At 42.2% G+C, this 21,090-nt stretch overlaps 1 protein-coding gene across 2 annotated transcripts in view; it reads left to right on the forward strand.

Moving 5' to 3' along the window:
* The window catches only part of LOC118381157 (Krueppel-like factor 7), a 96,314-nt gene that overhangs the window by 46,394 nt on the left and 28,830 nt on the right, over window positions 1-21,090 (forward strand). The window lies entirely within an intron of this gene.

Below are 21,090 nucleotides of genomic sequence, written 5' to 3' on the forward strand. Positions count from 1 at the left end.
AGGCTACCTAAGTATGATTCTCAATCAGAGACAACTAATGACACCTGCCTCTGATTGAGAACCATACTAGGCCGAAACATAGAAATTCCCAAAACCTAGACAAACAAACATAGACTACCCACCCAACTCACGCCCTGACCATACTAACTAAACACAAAACACAGAAAATAAAGGTCAGAACGTGACATATACTGACAATAGGTTGTTTACTGACAATAGGTTGTATACTGACAATAGGTTGTATACTGACAATAGGTTGTTTACTGACAATAGGTTGTTTACTGACAATAGGTTGTTTACTGACAATAGGTTGTATACTGACAATAGGTTGTTTACTGACAATAGGTTGTTTACTGACAATAGGTTGTTTACTGACAATAGGTTGTATACTGACAGTTGTTTACTGACAATAGGTTGTATACTGACAGTTATATACTGACAATAGGTTGTATACTGACAGTTGTATACTGACAATAGGTTGTATACTGACAGTTGTTTACTGACAATAGGTTGTATACTGACAATAGGTTGTATACTGACAATAGGTTGTATACTGACAATAGGTTGTATACTGACAATAGGTTATATACTGACAGGTTGTATACTGACAATAGGTTGTATACTGACAATAGGTTATATACTGACAATAGGTTGTATACTGACAATAGGTTATATACTGACAGTTGTATACTGACAATAGGTTGTTTACTGACAATAGGTTATATACTGACAATAGGTTGTATACTGACAATAGGTTGTTTACTGACAATAGGTTGTATACTGACAGTTGTATACTGACAATAGGTTATATACTGACAGTTGTATACTGACAATAGGTTGTTTACTGACAATAGGTTGTATACTGACAATAGGTTGTATACTGACAATAGGTTGTTTACTGACAATAGGTTATATACTGACAATAGGTTATATACTGACAATAGGTTGTTTACTGACAATAGGTTGTATACTGACAGTTATATACTGACAATAGGTTGTTTACTGACAATAGGTTGTTTACTGACAATAGGTTGTATACTGACAATAGGTTGTTTACTGACAATAGGTTGTATACTGACAATAGGTTGTATACTGACAATAGGTTGTATACTGACAGTTGTATACTGACAATAGGTTGTTTACTGACAATAGGTTGTATACTGACAATAGGTTGTATACTGACAATAGGTTGTATACTGACAATAGGTTGTATACTGACAATAGTTGTATACTGACAATAGGTTGTTTACTGACAATAGGTTGTATACTGACAATAGGTTGTATACTGACAATAGGTTGTATACTGACAATAGGTTGTATACTGACAGTTGTATACTGACAATAGGTTGTTTACTGACAATAGGTTGTATACTGACAATAGGTTGTATACTGACAATAGGTTGTATACTGACAATAGGTTGTATACTGACAATAGGTTGTATACTGACAATAGGTTGTTTACTGACAATAGGTTGTATACTGACAATAGGTTGTATACTGACAATAGGTTGTATACTGACAATAGGTTGTTTACTGACAATAGGTTGTATACTGACAATAGGTTGTTTACTGACAATAGGTTGTTTACTGACAATAGGTTGTTTACTGACAATAGGTTGTTTACTGACAATAGGTTGTATACTGACAATAGGTTGTATACTGACAATAGGTTGTATACTGACAATAGGTTGTATACTGACAATAGGTTGTTTACTGACAATAGGTTGTATACTGACAATAGGTTGTATACTGACAATAGGTTGTTTACTGACAATAGGTTGTATACTGACAATAGGTTGTATACTGACAATAGGTTGTATACTGACAATAGGTTGTTTACTGACAATAGGTTGTTTACTGACAATAGGTTGTTTACTGACAATAGGTTGTATACTGACAATAGGTTGTATACTGACAATAGGTTGTATACTGACAATAGGTTGTATACTGACAATAGGTTGTATACTGACAATAGGTTGTTTACTGACAATAGGTTGTATACTGACAATAGGTTGTATACTGACAATAGGTTGTATACTGACAATAGGTTGTTTACTGACAATAGGTTGTATACTGACAATAGGTTGTATACTGACAATAGGTTGTATACTGACAATAGGTTGTATACTGTTGTATACTGACAATAGGTTGTTTACTGACAATAGGTTGTATACTGACAATAGGTTGTATACTGACAATAGGTTGTTTACTGACAACAGGTTGTTTACTGACAATAGGTTGTTTACTGACAATAGGTTGTATACTGACAATAGGTTGTTTACTGACAGTTGTATACTGACAATAGGTTGTTTACTGACAATAGGTTGTTTACTGACAATAGGTTGTATACTGACAATAGGTTGTATACTGACAATAGGTTGTATACTGACAATAGGTTGTATACTGATAGGTTGTTTACTGACAATAGGTTATATACTGACAATAGGTTGTATACTGACAATAGGTTGTTTACTGACAATAGGTTGTATACTGACAATAGGTTGTATACTGACAATAGGATATACTGACAGGTTGTATACTGACAATAGGTTGTTTACTGACAATAGGTTGTTTACTGACAATAGGTTGTTTACTGACAATAGGTTGTATACTGACAATAGGTTGTATACTGACAATAGGTTGTATACTGACAATAGGTTGTTTACTGACAATAGGTTGTATACTGACAATAGGTTATATACTGACAGTTGTATACTGACAATAGGTTGTTTACTGACAATAGGTTATATACTGACAATAGGTTGTATACTGACAATAGGTTGTTTACTGACAATAGGTTGTATACTGACAATAGGTTGTATACTGACAATAGGTTGTATACTGACAATAGGTTGTTTACTGACAATAGGTTGTATACTGACAATAGGTTATATACTGACAATAGGTTATATACTGACAATAGGTTGTTTACTGACAATAGGTTATATACTGACAATAGGTTGTTTACTGACAATAGGTTATATACTGACAATAGGTTATATACTGACAATAGGTTGTATACTGACAATAGGTTGTTTACTGACAATAGGTTGTATACTGACAATAGGTTATATACTGACAATAGGTTGTATACTGACAATAGGTTGTTTACTGACAATAGGTTGTATACTGACAGTTGTATACTGACAATAGGTTGTTTACTGACAATAGGTTGTTTACTGACAATAGGTTGTATACTGACAATAGGTTGTTTACTGACAATAGGTTGTTTACTGACAATAGGTTGTTTACTGACAATAGGTTGTATACTGACAATAGGTTATATACTGACAATAGGTTGTATACTGACAATAGGTTATATACTGACAATAGGTTGTTTACTGACAATAGGTTATATACTGACAATAGGTTGTATACTGACAATAGGTTGTTTACTGACAATAGGTTGTATACTGACAATAGGTTGTATACTGACAATAGGTTGTTTACTGACAATAGGTTGTTTACTGACAATAGGTTATATACTGACAATAGGTTGTATACTGACAATAGGTTGTATACTGACAATAGGTTGTATACTGACAATAGGTTGTTTACTGACAATAGGTTATATACTGACAATAGGTTGTTTACTGACAATAGGTTGTATACTGACAATAGGTTGTATACTGACAATAGGTTGTATACTGACAATAGGTTGTATACTGACAATAGGTTGTATACTGACAATAGGTTGTATACTGACAATAGGTTGTATACTGACAATAGGTTGTATACTGACAATAGGTTGTATACTGACAATAGGTTGTATACTGACAATAGGTTGTTTACTGACAATAGGTTGTATACTGACAATAGGTTGTATACTGACAATAGGTTATATACTGACAATAGGTTATATACTGACAATAGGTTGTATACTGACAATAGGTTGTATACTGACAATAGGTTGTTTACTGACAATAGGTTGTATACTGACAATAGGTTGTATACTGACAATAGGTTGTATACTGACAATAGGTTGTATACTGACAATAGGTTGTATACTGACAGTTGTATACTGACAATAGGTTATATACTGACAGTTGTATACTGACAATAGGTTGTATACTGACAATAGGTTATATACTGACAATAGGTTGTTTACTGACAATAGGTTGTATACTGACAATAGGTTGTATACTGACAATAGGTTGTATACTGACAATAGGTTGTATACTGACAATAGGTTGTATACTGACAATAGGTTGTATACTGACAATAGGTTGTTTACTGACAATAGGTTGTATACTGACAATAGGTTGTATACTGACAATAGGTTATATACTGACAATAGGTTGTATACTGACAATAGGTTGTTTACTGACAATAGGTTGTATACTGACAATAGGTTGTATACTGACAATAGGTTGTATACTGACAATAGGTTGTATACTGACAATAGGTTGTATACTGACAATAGGTTGTTTACTGACAATAGGTTGTATACTGACAATAGGTTGTTTACTGACAATAGGTTGTATACTGACAATAGGTTGTATACTGACAATAGGTTGTTTACTGACAATAGGTTGTATACTGACAATAGGTTGTATACTGACAATAGGTTGTATACTGACAATAGGTTGTATACTGACAATAGGTTGTTTACTGACAATAGGTTATATACTGACAATAGGTTGTATACTGACAATAGGTTGTATACTGACAATAGGTTATATACTGACAATAGGTTGTATACTGACAATAGGTTGTTTACTGACAATAGGTTGTTTACTGACAATAGGTTATATACTGACAATAGGTTGTATACTGACAATAGGTTGTTTACTGACAATAGGTTGTTTACTGACAATAGGTTATATACTGACAATAGGTTGTTTACTGACAATAGGTTGTTTACTGACAATAGGTTGTTTACTGACAATAGGTTGTTTACTGACAATAGGTTGTATACTGACAATAGGTTGTTATACTGACAATAGGTTGTTATACTGACAATAGGTTATATACTGACAATAGGTTATATACTGACAGTTGTATACTGACAATAGGTTGTATACTGACAATAGGTTGTATACTGACAATAGGTTATATACTGACAATAGGTTGTATACTGACAATAGGTTATATACTGACAATAGGTTGTATACTGACAATAGGTTATATACTGACAATAGGTTGTATACTGACAATAGGTTGTATACTGACAATAGGTTGTATACTGACAATAGGTTGTATACTGACAATAGGTTGTATACTGACAATAGGTTGTATACTGACAATAGGTTATATACTGACAATAGGTTGTATACTGACAATAGGTTGTATACTGACAATAGGTTGTATACTGACAATAGGTTATATACTGACAATAGGTTGTATACTGACAATAGGTTGTATACTGACAATAGGTTATATACTGACAATAGGTTGTATACTGACAATAGGTTGTATACTGACAATAGGTTGTATACTGACAATAGGTTGTATACTGACAATAGGTTGTATACTGACAATAGGTTGTATACTGACAATAGGTTGTATACTGACAATAGGTTGTATACTGACAATAGGTTGTATACTGACAATAGGTTGTATACTGACAATAGGTTGTATACTGACAATAGGTTGTATACTGACAATAGGTTGTATACTGACAATAGGTTGTATACTGACAATAGGTTGTATACTGACAATAGGTTGTATACTGACAATAGGTTGTATACTGACAATAGGTTGTATACTGACAATAGGTTATATACTGACAATAGGTTGTATACTGACAATAGGTTGTATACTGACAATAGGTTGTATACTGACAATAGGTTGTATACTGACAATAGGTTGTATACTGACAATAGGTTGTATACTGACAATAGGTTGTATACTGACAATAGGTTATATACTGACAATAGGTTGTATACTGACAATAGGTTGTATACTGACAATAGGTTGTATACTGACAATAGGTTATATACTGACAATAGGTTGTATACTGACAATAGGTTGTATACTGACAATAGGTTATATACTGACAATAGGTTGTATACTGACAATAGGTTGTATACTGACAATAGGTTATATACTGACAATAGGTTGTATACTGACAATAGGTTGTATACTGACAATAGGTTATATACTGACAATAGGTTGTATACTGACAATAGGTTATATACTGACAATAGGTTGTATACTGACAATAGGTTGTATACTGACAATAGGTTGTATACTGACAATAGGTTGTATACTGACAATAGGTTGTATACTGACAATAGGTTGTATACTGACAATAGGTTATATACTGACAATAGGTTGTATACTGACAATAGGTTGTATACTGACAATAGGTTGTATACTGACAATAGGTTGTATACTGACAATAGGTTGTATACTGACAATAGGTTGTATACTGACAATAGGTTGTATACTGACAATAGGTTGTATACTGACAATAGGTTATATACTGACAATACTGACAATAGGTTGTATACTGACAATAGGTTGTATACTGACAATAGGTTGTATACTGACAATAGGTTGTATACTGACAATAGGTTGTATACTGACAATAGGTTGTATACTGACAATAGGTTGTATACTGACAATAGGTTGTATACTGACAATAGGTTGTATACTGACAATAGGTCAAATACTGACAATCAGGTTATATACTTATATAGGTTGTATACTGACAGTTGTTATATACTAGTTGTACAGAAACTAGGTTATATACTGACAATGCAGGTTGTATACTGACAGTTATATACTGACAATAGGTTGTTTACTGACAATAGGTTATTACTGACAATAGGTTGTATACTGACAATAGGTTGTATACTGACAATAGGTTGTATACTGACAGGTTGTATACTGACAATAGGTTGTATACTGACAATAGGTTGTTTACTGACAGGTTGTATACTGGTTGTTTTACTGACAATAGGTTGTATACTGACAATAGGTTGTATACTGACAATAGGTTGTATACTGACAATAGGTTGTTTACTGACAATAGGTTGTTTACTGACAATAGTTTATATACTGACAATAGGTTATATACTGACAATAGGTTGTATAATGACAATAGGTTATATACTGACAATAGGTTGTATACTGACAATAGGTTGTATACTGACAGCATGTGTCCAGTGGAAGTGTATAACTCCCTGCTGTTTTTATTGGCATTGAATTATGATGTAAGCCTAACTGTGAGATGGGGTTGTGCACTACTTTAGACCAGAGCCCTATTCCCTATGTAGTGCACTACTTTTAACCAGGACCCTAATCCCTATATAATGCACTACTTTTAACCAGGACCCTAATCCCTATGTAGTGCACTACTTTTGACACAGACCCAAAGAGAATAGGGTGCCATTTGGGATAAAAGCCAGGTTAGCAGCCACCTGAAATGAGCTGCCATGCTGGATCATTGGCTGAAGAAAGATGTGTGGGGATAGTAGGGTGAGCAGCTCACGATGCTGCGTCAGAAAAGCAACGGGAAATGTCTTTCCTCTCCGTTTAGACCAGGTCACCAGGTCACCAGGTCTGACATCTCTCTGCACTCTGTGAGCGGTGGCCTTTCCCTGGAGGTGAATGACTTTGTACTTCCCTGTTCCTTCCCTCCATGACTGGTTGTCATAGTTTAGAGATGTCTGGCGGGGTCGTCTCTTTGTGTGCTTCATAAGAGGGCTGGAGTTAGTCTCTGACATCCAAACTGGTCAGAACATGTGGGGTCTGTGGAGTATAGCAGGAAGCTTGACCTCAGCTCTTTCTTTGATTGAAGCTCCCCTTTCTGTACTCAGTGCTGACGGCACTTCACTGTCAACGTTTTTGATTGGCTGCCCCAGGAAGAGAAGGCCAGGTCACAGGTTAACTCCACACGTTGGTCCCTGCCTGACTGGTAGTATAACTCCTGGTGGTATAACTCCTGTTAACTCCACACGTTGGTCCCTGTCTGACTGGTGGTATAACTCCTGGTGGTATAACTCCTGGTGGTATAACTCCTGGTGGTATAACTCCTGTTAACTCCACACGTTGGTCCCTGTCTGACTGGTGGTATAACTCCTGGTGGTATAACTCCTGGTGGTATAACTCCTGGTGGTATAACTCCTGTTAACTCCACACGTTGGTCCCTGTCAGACTGGTGGTATAACTCCTGGTGGTATAACTCCTGTTAACTCCACACGTTGGTCCCTGTCTGACTGGTGGTATAACTCCTGGTGGTATAACTCCTGGTGGTATAACTCCTGGTGGTATAACTCCTGTTAACTCCACACGTTGGTCCCTGTCAGACTGGTGGTATAACTCCTGGTGGTATAACTCCTGGTGGTATAACTCCTGTTAACTCCACACGTTGGTCCCTGTCAGACTGGTGGTATAACTCTGTCTGAAATAGATCAGCATGGTTGAGGAGTATCTGGTAGTAAAGCCCTTTAATCCTGCCCTGAAGGATCTGGTAGCAAAGCCCTTTAATCCAGCCCTGAAGTATCTGGTAGCAAAGCCCTTTAATCCTGCCCTGAAGGATCTGGTAGCAAAGCCCTTTAATCCTGCCCTGAAGGATCTGGTAGCAAAGCCCTTTAATCCAGCCCTGAAGGATCTGGTAGCAAAGCCCTTTAATCCTGCCCTGAAGGATCTGGGAGCAAAGCCCTTTAATCCTGCCCTGAAGGATCTGGTAGCAAAGCCCTTTAATCCAGCCCTGAAGTATCTGGTAGCAAAGCCCTTTAATCCTGCCCTGAAGGATCTGGTAGCAAAGCCCTTTAATCCTGCCCTGAAGTATCTGGTAGTAAAGCCCTTTAATCCTGCCCTGGAGGATATAGGAGCAAAGCCCTTTAATCCTGCCCTGGAGGATATGGAGCAAAGCCCTTTAATCCTGCACTGAAGGATCCAAAGCCCCCTGCCCTTTAATCCCTGAAGGATCTGGTAGCAAAGCCCTTTAATCCTGCCCTGAAGGATCTGGTAGCAAAGCCCTTTAATCCTGCCCTGAAGGATCTGGTAGCAAAGCCCTTTAATCCTGCCATGAAGGATCTGGTAGCAAAGCCCTTTAATCCTGCCCTGAAGGATCTGGTAGCAAAGCCCTTTAATCCTGCCATGAAGGATCTGGTAGCAAAGCCCTTTAATCCAGCCCTGAAGGATCTGGTAGCAAAGCCCTTTAATCCTGCCCTGAAGGATCTGGGAGCAAAGCCCTTTAATCCTGCCCTGAAGGATCTGGTAGCAAAGCCCTTTAATCCAGCCCTGAAGGATCTGGTAGCAAAGCCCTTTAATCCTGCCCTGAAGGATCTGGTAGCAAAGCCCTTTAATCCTGCCCTGAAGTATCTGGTAGTAAAGCCCTTTAATCCTGCCCTGGAGGATATAGGAGCAAAGCCCTTTAATCCTGCCCTGAAGGATCTGGTAGCAAAGCCCTTTAATCCTGCCCTGAAGGATCTGGTAGCAAAGCCCTTTAATCCTGCCCTGAAGGATCTGGTAGCAAAGCCCTTTAATCCTGCCCTGAAGGATCTGGTAGCAAAGCCCTTTAATCCTGCCCTGAAGGATCTGGTAGCAAAGCCCTTTAATCCTGCCCTGAAGGATCTGGTAGCAAAGCCCTTTAATCCTGCCCTGAAGGATCTGGTAGCAAAGCCCTTTAATCCTGCCCTGAAGGATCTGGTAGCAAAGCCCTTTAAGCCCAAGGCCCTTTAATCCTGCCCTGAAGGATCTGGTAGCAAAGCCCTTTAATCCAGCCCTGAAGGATCTGGTAGCAAAGCCCTTTAATCCTGCCCTGAAGGAGAGCAAAGCCCTTTAATCCTGCCCTGAAGGATCTGGTAGCAAAGCCCTTTAATCCTGCCCTGAAGGATCTGGTAGCAAAGCCCTTTAATCCTGCCCTGAAGGATCTGGTAGCAAAGCCCTTTAATCCTGCCCTGGTAGCAAAGCCCTTTAATCCTGCCCTGAAGGATCTGGTAGCAAAGCCCTTTAATCCTGCCCTGAAGGTGGTAGCAAAGCCCTTTAATCCTGCCCTGAAGGATCTGCAAAGCCCTTTAATCCTGCCCAAGGATCTGGTAGCAAAGCCCTTTAATCCTGCCCTGAAGGATCTGGTAGCAAAGCCCTTTAATCCTGCCCTGAAGGATCTGGTAGCCCTGAAAAGCAAAGCCCTTTAATCCTGCCCTGAAGGATCTGGTAGCAAAGCCCTTTAATCCTGCCCTGAAGGATCTGGTAGCAAAGCCCTTTAATCCTGCCCTGAAGGATCTGGTAGCAAAGCCCTTTAATCCTGCCCTGAAGGATCTGAAGCCCTGAAGGATCTGGTAGCAAAGCCCTTTAATCCAGCCCTGAAGGATCTTAGCAAAGCCCTTTAATCCTGCCCTGAAGGATCTGGTAGCAAAGCCCTTTAATCCTGCCCTGAAGGATCTGGTAGCAAAGCCCTTTAATCCTGCCCTGAAGATCAAAGCCCTTTAATCCTGCCCTGAAGGATCTGGTAGCAAAGCCCTTTAATCCTGCCCTGAAGGATCTGGTAGCAAAGCCCTTTAATCCTGCCCTGAAGGATCTGGTAGCAAAGCCCTTTAATCCTGCCTGAAGGATCTGGTAGCAAAGCCCTTTAATCCTGCCCTGAAGGATCTGGTAGCAAAGCCCTTTAATCCTGCCCTGAAGGATCTGGTAGCAAAGCCCTTTAATCCTGCCCTGAAGGATCTGGTAGCAAAGCCCTTTAATCCTTGAAGGATCTGGTAGCAAAGCCCTTTAATCCTGCCATGAAGGATCTGGTAGCAAAGCCCTTTAATCCTGCCCTGAAGGATCTGGTAGCAAAGCCCTTTAATCCTGCCCTGAAGGATCTGGTAGCAAAGCCCTTTAATCCTGCCCTGAAGGATCTGGTAGCAAAGCCCTTTAATCCTGCCCTGAAGGATCTGGTAGCAAAGCCCTTTAATCCTGCACTGAAGGATCCAAAGCCCTTTAATCCAGCCCTGAAGGATCTGGTAGCAAAGCCCTTTAATCCTGCCCTGAAGTATCTGGTAGTAAAGCCCTTTAATCCTGCCCTGAAGGATCTGGTAGCAAAGCCCTTTAATCCAGCCCTGAAGGATCTGGTAGCAAAGCCCTTTAATCCTTAACCCTTTAATCCTGCCCTGGAGGATCTGGTAGCAAAACCCTTTAATCCTGCCCTGGAAGGATCTGGTAGCAAAGCCCTTTAATCCAGCCCTGAAGGATCTGGTAGCAAAGCCCTTTAATCCTGCACTGAAGGATCTGGTAGCAAAGCCCTTTAATCCTGCCCTGAAGGATCTGGTAGCAAAGCCCTTTAATCCTGCCCTGAAGGATCTGGTAGCAAAGCCCTTTAATCCTGGCCTGGAGGATCTAGGAGCAAAGCCCTTTAATCCTGCCATGAAGGATCTGGTAGCAAAGCCCTTTAATCCTGCCCTGAAGGATCTGGTAGCAAAGCCCTTTAATCCTGCCCTGAAGGATCTGGTAGCAAAGCCCTTTAATCCTGCCCTGAAGGATCTGGTAGCAAAGCCCTTTAATCCTGCCCTGAAGGATCAGGTAGCAAAGCCCTTTAATCCTGCACTGAAGGATCTAGCAAAGCCATTTAATCCTGCCCTGAAGGATCTGGTAGCAAAGCCCTTTAATCCTGCCCTGAAGGATCTGGGAGCAAAGCCCTTTAATCCTGCCCTGAAGTATCTGGTAGTAAAGCCCCCTGAAGGATCTGGTAGCAAAGCCCTTTAATCCAGCCCTGAAGGATCTGGTAGCAAAGCCCTTAATCCAGCCCTGAAGGATCTGGTAGCAAAGCCCTTTAATCCTGCCCTGAAGGATCTGGTAGCAAAGCCCTTTAATCCTGCACTGAAGGATCTGGTAGCAAAGCCCTTTAATCCTGCCCTGAAGGATCTGGTAGCAAAGCCCTTTAATCCTGCCCTGAAGGATCTGGTAGCAAAGCCCTTTAATCCTGCCCTGAAGGATCTGGTAGCAAAGCCCTTTAATCCTGCCCTGAAGGATCTGGTAGCAAAGCCCTTTAATCCTGCCCTGAAGGATCTGGTAGCAAAGCCCTTTAATCCTGCCATGAAGGATCTGGTAGCAAAGCCCTTTAATCCTGCCCTGAAGGATCTGGTAGCAAAGCCCTTTAATCCTGCCATGAAGGATCTGGTAGCAAAGCCCTTTAATCCTGCCCTGAAGGATCTGGTAGCAAATCCCTTTAATCCTGAAGGATCTGGTAGCAAAGCCCTTTAATCCAGCCCTGAAGGATCTGGTAGCAAAGCCCTTTAATCCTGCACTGAAGGATCTGGTAGCAAAGCCCTTTAAAACTGCCCTGAAGGATCTGGTAGCAAAGCCCTTTAATCCTGCACTGAAGGATCTGGTAGCAAAGCCCTTTAATCCAGCCCTGAAGGATCTGGGAGCAAAGCCCTTTAATCCTGCCCTGAAGGATCTGGTAGTAAAGCCCTTTAATCCTGCCCTGAAGGATCTGGTAGCAAAGCCCTTTAATCCTGCCCTGAAGGATCTGGTAGCAAAGCCCTTTAATCCTGCCCTGAAGGATCTGGTAGCAAAGCCCTTTAATCCTGCCCTGAAGGATCTGGTAGCAAAGCCCTTTAATCCTGCCCTGAAGGATCTGGTAGCAAAGCCCTTTAATCCTGCCATGAAGGATCTGGTAGCAAAGCCCTTTAATCCTGCCCTGAAGGATCTGGTAGCAAAACCCTGTAATCCTGCCATGAAGGATCTGGTAGCAAAGCCCTTTAATCCTGCCCTGAAGGATCTGGTAGCAAAGCCCTTTAATCCAGCCCTGAAGGATCTGGTAGCAAAGCCCTTTAATCCTGCACTGAAGGATCTGGTAGCAAAACCCTTTAAAACTGCCCTGAAGGATCTGGTAGCAAAGCCCTTTAATCCTGCACTGAAGGATCTGGTAGCAAAGCCCTTTAATCCAGCCCTGAAGGATCTGGGAGCAAAGCCCTTTAATCCTGCCTGAAGTATCTGGTAGTAAAGCCCTTTAATCCTGCCCTGAAGGATCTGGTAGCAAAGCCCTTTAATCCAGCCCTGAAGGATCTGGTAGCAAAGCCCTTTAATCCTGCCCTGAAGGATCTGGTAGCAAAGCCCTTTAATCCTGCCCTGAAGGATCTGGTAGCAAAGCCCTTTAATCCTGGCCTGGAGGATATAGGAGCAAAGCCCTTTAATCCTGCCATGAAGGATCTGGTAGCAAAGCCCTTTAATCCTGCCCTGAAGGATCTGGTAGCAAAGCCCTTTAATCCTGCCCTGAAGGATCTGGTAGCAAAGCCCTTTAATCCTGCCCTGAAGGATCTGGTAGCAAAGCCCTTTAAAACTGCCCTGAAGGATCAGGTAGCAAAGCCCTTTAATCCTGCACTGAAGGATCTGGTAGCAAAGCCATTTAATCCTGCCCTGAAGGATCTGGTAGCAAAGCCCTTTAATCCTGCCCTGAAGGATCTGGGAGCAAAGCCCTTTAATCCTGCCCTGAAGTATCTGGTAGTAAAGCCCCCCTGAAGGATCTGGTAGCAAAGCCCTTTAATCCAGCCCTGAAGGATCTGGTAGCAAAGCCCTTTAATCCAGCCCTGAAGGATCTGGTAGCAAAGCCCTTTAATCCTGCCCTGAAGGATCTGGTAGCAAAGCCCTTTAATCCAGCCCTGAAGGATCTGGTAGCAAAGCCCTTTAATCCTGGCCTGGAGGATATAGGAGCAAAGCCCTTTAATCCTGCCATGAAGGATCTGGTAGCAAAGCCCTTTAATCCTGCCCTGAAGGATCTGGTAGCAAAGCCCTTTAATCCTGCCCTGAAGGATCTGGTAGCAAAGCCCTTTAATCCTGCCATGAAGGATCTGGTAGCAAAGCCCTTTAAACATGCCCTGAAGGATCTGGGAGATTATATTGTGAGGGTAATGTCGTCTGATAAGGGCTGTGTGTGTAATTATCTCACATCTCTGCTCTGCTTGGCTGCACCGGTCTCTAACGCCTCTTAAGTGGTGGCAGAAGGTGTTAGATCTCGCTGAACCCAACCTCTACCACCCCATGGATCCAGAGTGGCACAGCGGTCTAAGGCACTGCATCTCAGTGCTAGAAGCATCACTACAGACACCCTTGTTCGAATCCAGGCTGTATCACAACTAGGGTTTGCACATTTTGGGGAATATTCAGAGGTGGAAACTTTCTGTGGGAATTAATGGGAATATATGGGAATTAATGGAAATATATGCTAATTAATAACATTTAAATGTAGATGTTTTCGCATTGGATATATTTACCATATCATATGGAGACAGAAACATAAACCTTTTACCTTACCATAAGTAGACATAATTGCAAATGATTAAATCCTTCCAATAGAAATATAAAAAACTGTTTAGTCAAGAATTTAACTTTAATTAAATGAGTTGACTCTTCACATGGGATGATTTCACTTAACAAAAGAAAGGGAATATTGAATGATCCCCAATGATCCATCGCATCTCCCAAAAACATTTTCAACATTCATCTTCTGTAAAATGATAGTCTAGAAACTAAAGCTTTGGTTGTTTTCCTCTCAGGCTTCCATGTCTTCTCCCTGGATCTCCTCAATGTCCACCTCTTGATCATCAGACTCTGAGGCCTCATCTTCACTGTCACTTTCCAACCCTGTTGAGGATGGCTCGTTGTCAGGCTCAAAAAGCCTCAAATTTGCCCGGATGGCCACCAATTTTTCAACCCTTGTATTGGTCAGCCTGTTGTGTGCTTTGGGGTGTCTGTTCCCAAACAAAGACCAGTTGAGCTCTGAGGTGGATGATGTTTGTGGGATTTGGAGGATGATGGAGGCAACAGGGGAAAGAGCCTCAGATCCACAAAGTCCCTTCCACCAGGTAGCTGATGAGATACTGTATGTTGGCACGACTGCCATATTGCTTATGGCATATCTCCATCCCAAAGCCCTTGTTTGGAAGTGTACTTCGCCAGACTGCCAGTAACCTTTCCCTCATCCAGGCCAAGGTGGCGAGATATGGTAGTGATAACACCATAGGTCTTGTTGAGCTCTGCACAAGACAGGATGATCTTGCCAGCATACTTGGGGTCCAAGATGTACGCTGTGGCGTGTATGGGCTTCAGGCAGAAGTCTTCACGCTTTTTGATGTATTTCAGACCTGCAGTTTCCTCTGCTTGGAGCACCAGTGAAGTGGGCAGGGCAGTACGGATTTCTTCTCTTACATCTGCAAGCAGAGTCTGAACATCAGACAGGATGGCATTGTCTCCCTCAATTCATGCAATGGCTACTGCTATAGTTTTCAGGAGTTTCAGGCTACTTACCACTCTCTCCCAAAATACATCATCCACGAGGATCCTCTTGATGGGGCTGTCCATATCGGCAGACTGTGATATGGCCATTTCTTGGAGAGACTCCTTCCCCTCCAGGAGACTGTCAAACATGATGACAACACCACCCCAACGGGTGCTGCTGGGCAGCTTCAATGTGGTGCTCTTATTCTTCTCACTTTGTTTGGTGAGGTAGATTGCTGCTATAACTTGATGACCCTTCAAATACCTAACCATTTCCTTGGCTCTCTTGTAGAGTGTATCCATTGTTTTCAGTGCCATGATGTCCTTGAGGAGCAGAATAAATGCATGAGCAGCATAGCCAATGGGTGTGATGTGAGGGTAGGACTTCTCCACTTTAGACCAAGCAGTCTTCATGTTCGCAGCGTTGTCTGTCACCAATGCAATACCTTTTGTGGCCCAAGGTCATTGATGACTGCCCATCTCAGCCCATCTGCAATGAAGAGACCGATGTGTCTGTTGTCCCTTGTGTCTGTGCTCTTGTAGAATACTGGTTGAGGGGTGGAGATGATGTAGTTAATTATTCCTTGCCCATGAACATTCGACAACTTCTCAGAGATGATTGCAATATAAGCTGCTTTCTCTATGATTTGCTTGACCTTCACTTGAACTCTGCATCCAGCAAATGAGTAGATAAAGCATGTCTGGTTGGAGGGGTGTATGCTGGGCCAAGAACATTCAGAAATCTCTTCCAATACACATTTCCTGTGAGCATCAGAGGTGGACCAGTTGCATACACAGCTCGAGCAAGACATTCATTAGCATTTCTCTGACTGCGTTCCTCCATTGAGTAAAGAAACGTATGATTCCAGGAGGACATGAGCTGTTGTTATCGATAAGGTGTCTGATTCCAGGAGGACATGAGCTGTTGTTATCGATAATGTGTCTGATTCCAGGAGGACATGAGCTGTTGTTATCGATAAGGTGTCTGATTCCAGGAGGACATGAGCTGTTGCTATCGATAAGGTGTCTGATTCCAGGAGGACATGAGCTGTTGCTATCGATAAGGTGTCTGATTCCAGGAGGACATGAGCTGTTGTTATCGATAATGTGTCTGATTTCAGGAGGACATGAGCTGTTGCTATCAATAAGGTGTCTGATTCCAGGAGGACATGAGCTGTTGCTATCAATAAGGTGTCTGATTCCAGGAGGACATGAGCTGTTGCTATCAATAAGGTGTCTGATTCCAGGAGGACATGAGCTGTTGCTATCGATAAGTTGTCTGACCTCGAATAGAAGTAGAGGGACTTCTGTCAGAGGTTGCTTGTTGTGAGCGCTGAGGGAACTTTATGCACTTGGCCAGATGATTCTGCATCTTTGTTGCATTCTTCACCTATAATTTGGCCCAGTATTTGCAAATATACATAGCTTTTCCTTCTACATTAGCTGCAGTGAAATGTCTCCACACATCAGATAGTGCCGTGGCATTTTCCTGTAAAGATTGAGTTTAAAAAACCATACAATTCCATGTACAGATAAATAGTTAAACAGTTAGATTAAACAACTCCTTTGTAAGATACATGTTTTAAATAAAGCATGTATGGAAACAGGTGAATTAACACTCCTCAGTTAGCAGGCTCAAGCAAGCTAAAACCCACATGGTAGCAAAAACTAACTAGCAGAAATTGTTAACAAGTTAGAAATGATTTAAACACACTTTGTAGTAGGCTACTATATACTAGTTAACTAAAAATTATGTATGTCATATAAAATATATTCACCCCACCCAGTATTGTAATCACAATGTACCAGAAAGCATGAAGTCCTTGGCTCTGACAAGGTAGTAGTGTGGGCTCAATAGCATCTCATTAGTGTGAAAGATCTTGAGAATCAGCTGTACATGTGATGGAAGAATGCACTGTGCATGAAGAGGGTTGCAATTCCATTGAATTGTAGCATATTTTGGTTAAACTATCCCCAAGACCTAGAATTTTCCGACCCTTTGCAACCCTAATCCCTTTGCAACCCTAACCGCCATAGGGCGGCACATAATTGGCCCAGCGTCGTCTGGGTTTGGCCGGTGTAGGCCGTCATTGTAAATATACATTTGTTCTTAACTGACTTTCCTAGTTAAATAAAGGTTAAATAAAATAAAAAAATGAATGTGAAATATTTGTTTAGGCTTGGCTCAGTAGTTTAAAAATGGTAATAAACAGAGGCTATAGTCTAAGTGTTCTCTCACTCAGATCAGTACGGAAAATGGAGTACTGTCTTCTTTCCTGTGAACAGTCAAGTCAGTCAAGCCTGTGCTGCTGCTAGTAAACTATATTTACAAAAGTATGTGGACACCACCTCAAATTAGTGGATTCTGCTATTTCAGCCACACCTGTTGTTGACAGGTGTATAAAATCGAGCACATCGCCATGCAATCTCCATAGGAAAAACAATGTCAGTAGAATGGCCTTAATGAAGAAATCAGTGAATTTCAACGTGTAACCTTCATTGGATGCCACCTCTCCATGAAGTCAGTTTGTCCAATTCCGGCCCTGCTATAGCTGCCCCAGGCAACTGTAAATGCTGTTATTCTAGAAATGTTTAAGAGCAATGTCTAGGAGTAGAAACATCTAGGAGAAACGTCTAGGAGAACAACGGCTCTGCCGCGAAGTGGTAGGCCACACATGCTCACCGAACAGGACTGCCGAGTGCTGAAGCGTGTAGTGCATAAGAGTCATCTGTCCTCAGTTGCAACACTCACTACCGAGTTCCAAACTGCCTCTGGAAGCAACGTCAGCACAATAACTGTTCGTCTGGAGCTTCATGAAATGGGTTTCCATGGCCGAGCAGCCGAACACAAGCCTAAGATTAACATGCACAATGACAAGCGTCGGCTGCCATTGGAGTGATGAATCACGCTTCACCATCTGGCAATCCGACAGATGAATCTGGGTTTGGCTACCTGTCCCAATGTATAGTGCCAACTGCAAAGTTTGGTGGAAGAGGAATAATGGTCTGGTGCTGTTTTTCATGGTTCTGGCTAGGCATTGACATTGTAGGCGATTCTGTGCTTCCAACTTTGTGGCAACAGTTTGGGGAAGGCCTTTTCCTGTTTCAGCATGACAATGCCCCCATGTAAAAAGCGAGGTCCATACAGAAAGAGTTTGTCGAGATCCGTGTGGAGCCCTGACCTCAATCCCATCAAACACCATTGGGATGAATTTGAACGCTGACTGCGAGCCGGGCCTAATCGCCCAACATCAGTGCCCGACCTCACTAATGCTCTTGTGGTTGAATGGAAGCAAGTCCCAGCAGAAATGTTCCAACACCTAGTGGAAAGCCCTCCCAGAAGAGTGGAGGATGTTATAGCAGAAAAGGGAGGACCAAGTCCATATTAGTGCCAATGATTTTGGAATGAGATGTTCGACAAGCAGGTGTCCACATGCTTTTGGTCATGCTGTGTATCTCTCTGTTCTCTACAGCTTCTTAGATCTTCACCTGGCTGAGTGCAGGTGCAGGCAGGAGGAGAGGGGCTGAGGAGCATGGGGAAGGGGATAGGATGTGGGGAGGCAGGAGGGACATTTCTAAGTATTGCTCAGCAAAGTCATAAATCACCCTCTGGGAGGGTCACACACACACACCCACACACAGGGATGGAGCCAGGCGACCAAACGATTCTGCTTGAGTCAGGCTGCTGGAGAAGAGTCATTTGGCTGGTGTCACATCAGAGTGAGGCAGCACATCAAAGCTTCTCATTGGTAGACAGAACAGTCACCTGACTTGACAGATGACCCATGTCGTTGCAGATTTCATGGAGCTAATAGTGATGCCACTATACACTCAGTTTATTAGGTACACCACCCTGTTCACGAAAATGGTTCTCTCCCACGGACTCTCTAGGGTTCACCGAAAATGGTTCTCTCCCACGGACTCTCTAGGGTTCACCGAAAATGGTTCTCTCCCACGGACTCTCTAGGGTTCACCGAAAATGGTTCTCTCCCACGGACTTTCTAGGGTTCACCGAAAATGGTTCTCTCCCACGGACTCTTTAGGGTTCACCGACAATGGTGCGACAAACAAAAACCATCCAGTCAGCGGCAGTTCTGTGGCTGAAAACAGCTCGTTGATGAGAGGTCCAAGGAGAATGGCAAGAATCATACAAGTTAACAGGCTGGCCACTAACAGGCTGGCCACTACACTGGCCACTAACAGGCTGGCCACTAACAGGCTGGCCACTAACAGGCTAATAATTGAAGCAACAGGATTAAATCTTCACAACGTTAATGACCCATATCCACCTTATCTCACTTAAGTGTCTTGTGTCTGGCCTCAAGTCAGGGGTCTGTGAAATCTGTGTGTTTTTATAGGCTAACCTGTGTTTTTACCAGCCTCTCCAGCAGTTAGCCAGGCAGCCAACTGTGGGTGGTAGCTTAGCTAGCACTTTGATACTAATGACATGCTGTGTGCTGGGCTGAGGGGAGGGATGCTAAAGGGGGAGAGAGGAGGGATAGCCTGTGTTGGCAGGCTTGCTATCTGCAGGGAGGGCACTAGTGGTGCCCATGTGGGTCAGAAATTAATGTTGGGGGAAGGCTGTGTTGAGATAGATGAGGTAACAGTTGTACTGCAGTGGTAGAGGCTAAGACAGAGGCAGGATACGCTACTATATGTATCAGTTAGATAGGATATATATAGGGGAAAAACGTTGTTATCTGTATCGTTCACCCCAGCCTGACGATTGGCTCTGTGGTGTTTTGTTCTCGCTGCCTATTTCACTCTGCTATTCTGAGCTGCTCTCACTTCAGCGTGTGACACATGACTCACTCTGTCTGGGTAAACCACTGACTAGCTTGGTGTGAGAAAGGAAACAAAAACTAGTATTGGAGAGAGCCTCTGTCAAGCATAAGAATACTAGATAGCCATTGAGGGGTTTGTTCAACACATTTTGCCATGGGGCAGAGAGAAACAGGTCAGTTCTCCAGTCATAAATAATATCCCTGGTGGCTTGGGGACTAACTCACTAACACACAGCTCAGCTCCGCCCAAAGGCTTTGTTATCATGGCAGCAAAATGTCATCACGGAACGTTTGTTTGCCCAACATGCTGACTCAGACAGGGTCATGGCTGAATCCAACTGTTGGCTGTGGGCATGTCTTCACTGTTAGCACTAAATGGGCCGCCAGGTTGGAGTGGAAAGATCTGTCTTTGGACAACTTTGCTTGTGCAGCAGGTCATTGGATAACTTCTCCTCAGTTCCGCTCCAACTTGGCGGTCCAAAGAGGGTTTCTCTTTTCTTTTAAGTCATGCATAGAAAAGGAGTCTGCTTTAAACCTGAGAGACTTAAAGACATCTTTGTGTGGAGACGATCCATGTTGACTTTTTAGATCCGTGTCAGTTAATTATTCTGTCAGTCCAAGTGGCTTGTTAAGTCCTCTTTATCTTTTGTTTGACCTTTATTTAACTTGAGAAGTCAGTTAAGACCAAAGTCTTATTTTCAATGACGGCCTAGGAACAGTGGGTTAACTGCCTTGTTCAGGGGCAGAACAACAGATTTGTACCTTGTCAGCTCAGGGATTTGATCTTGCAACCTTTCGGTTACTAGTCCAACACTCTAACCACTAGGCTACCTGCCGCCCCATCTTGCCCTTTGGGAGAAATCAGCCTCCGAGCGATGCCAGAGCACTGCTTTTAAACCTGACAAAGAGAGGAAAACCACACACATTGCAGAGAAAGATACACAGACAAGTGAAGAAAATTCTGAATAACTCCTCTTGAACAACATTCCTTTAGTGAGAGAGAGAGTCTGCTGTCTCTCCCAGCCCTCCATCCTCTCTCCATCTTCTACCTTCCAATAAACCCCTCAGACACCCTGTCTGCATCCCAATTCTCTAACCCCTTGACTAGTGTGCACTGTTCACTTCCCTTCCTGGGTTTAAAAGGAAAGTTGTAAAT

The sequence above is a fragment of the Oncorhynchus keta genome, unplaced genomic scaffold (genome assembly GCF_023373465.1).
Source record: "Oncorhynchus keta strain PuntledgeMale-10-30-2019 unplaced genomic scaffold, Oket_V2 Un_scaffold_5147_pilon_pilon, whole genome shotgun sequence".
Classification (NCBI taxonomy): Eukaryota; Metazoa; Chordata; class Actinopteri; order Salmoniformes; family Salmonidae; genus Oncorhynchus; species Oncorhynchus keta.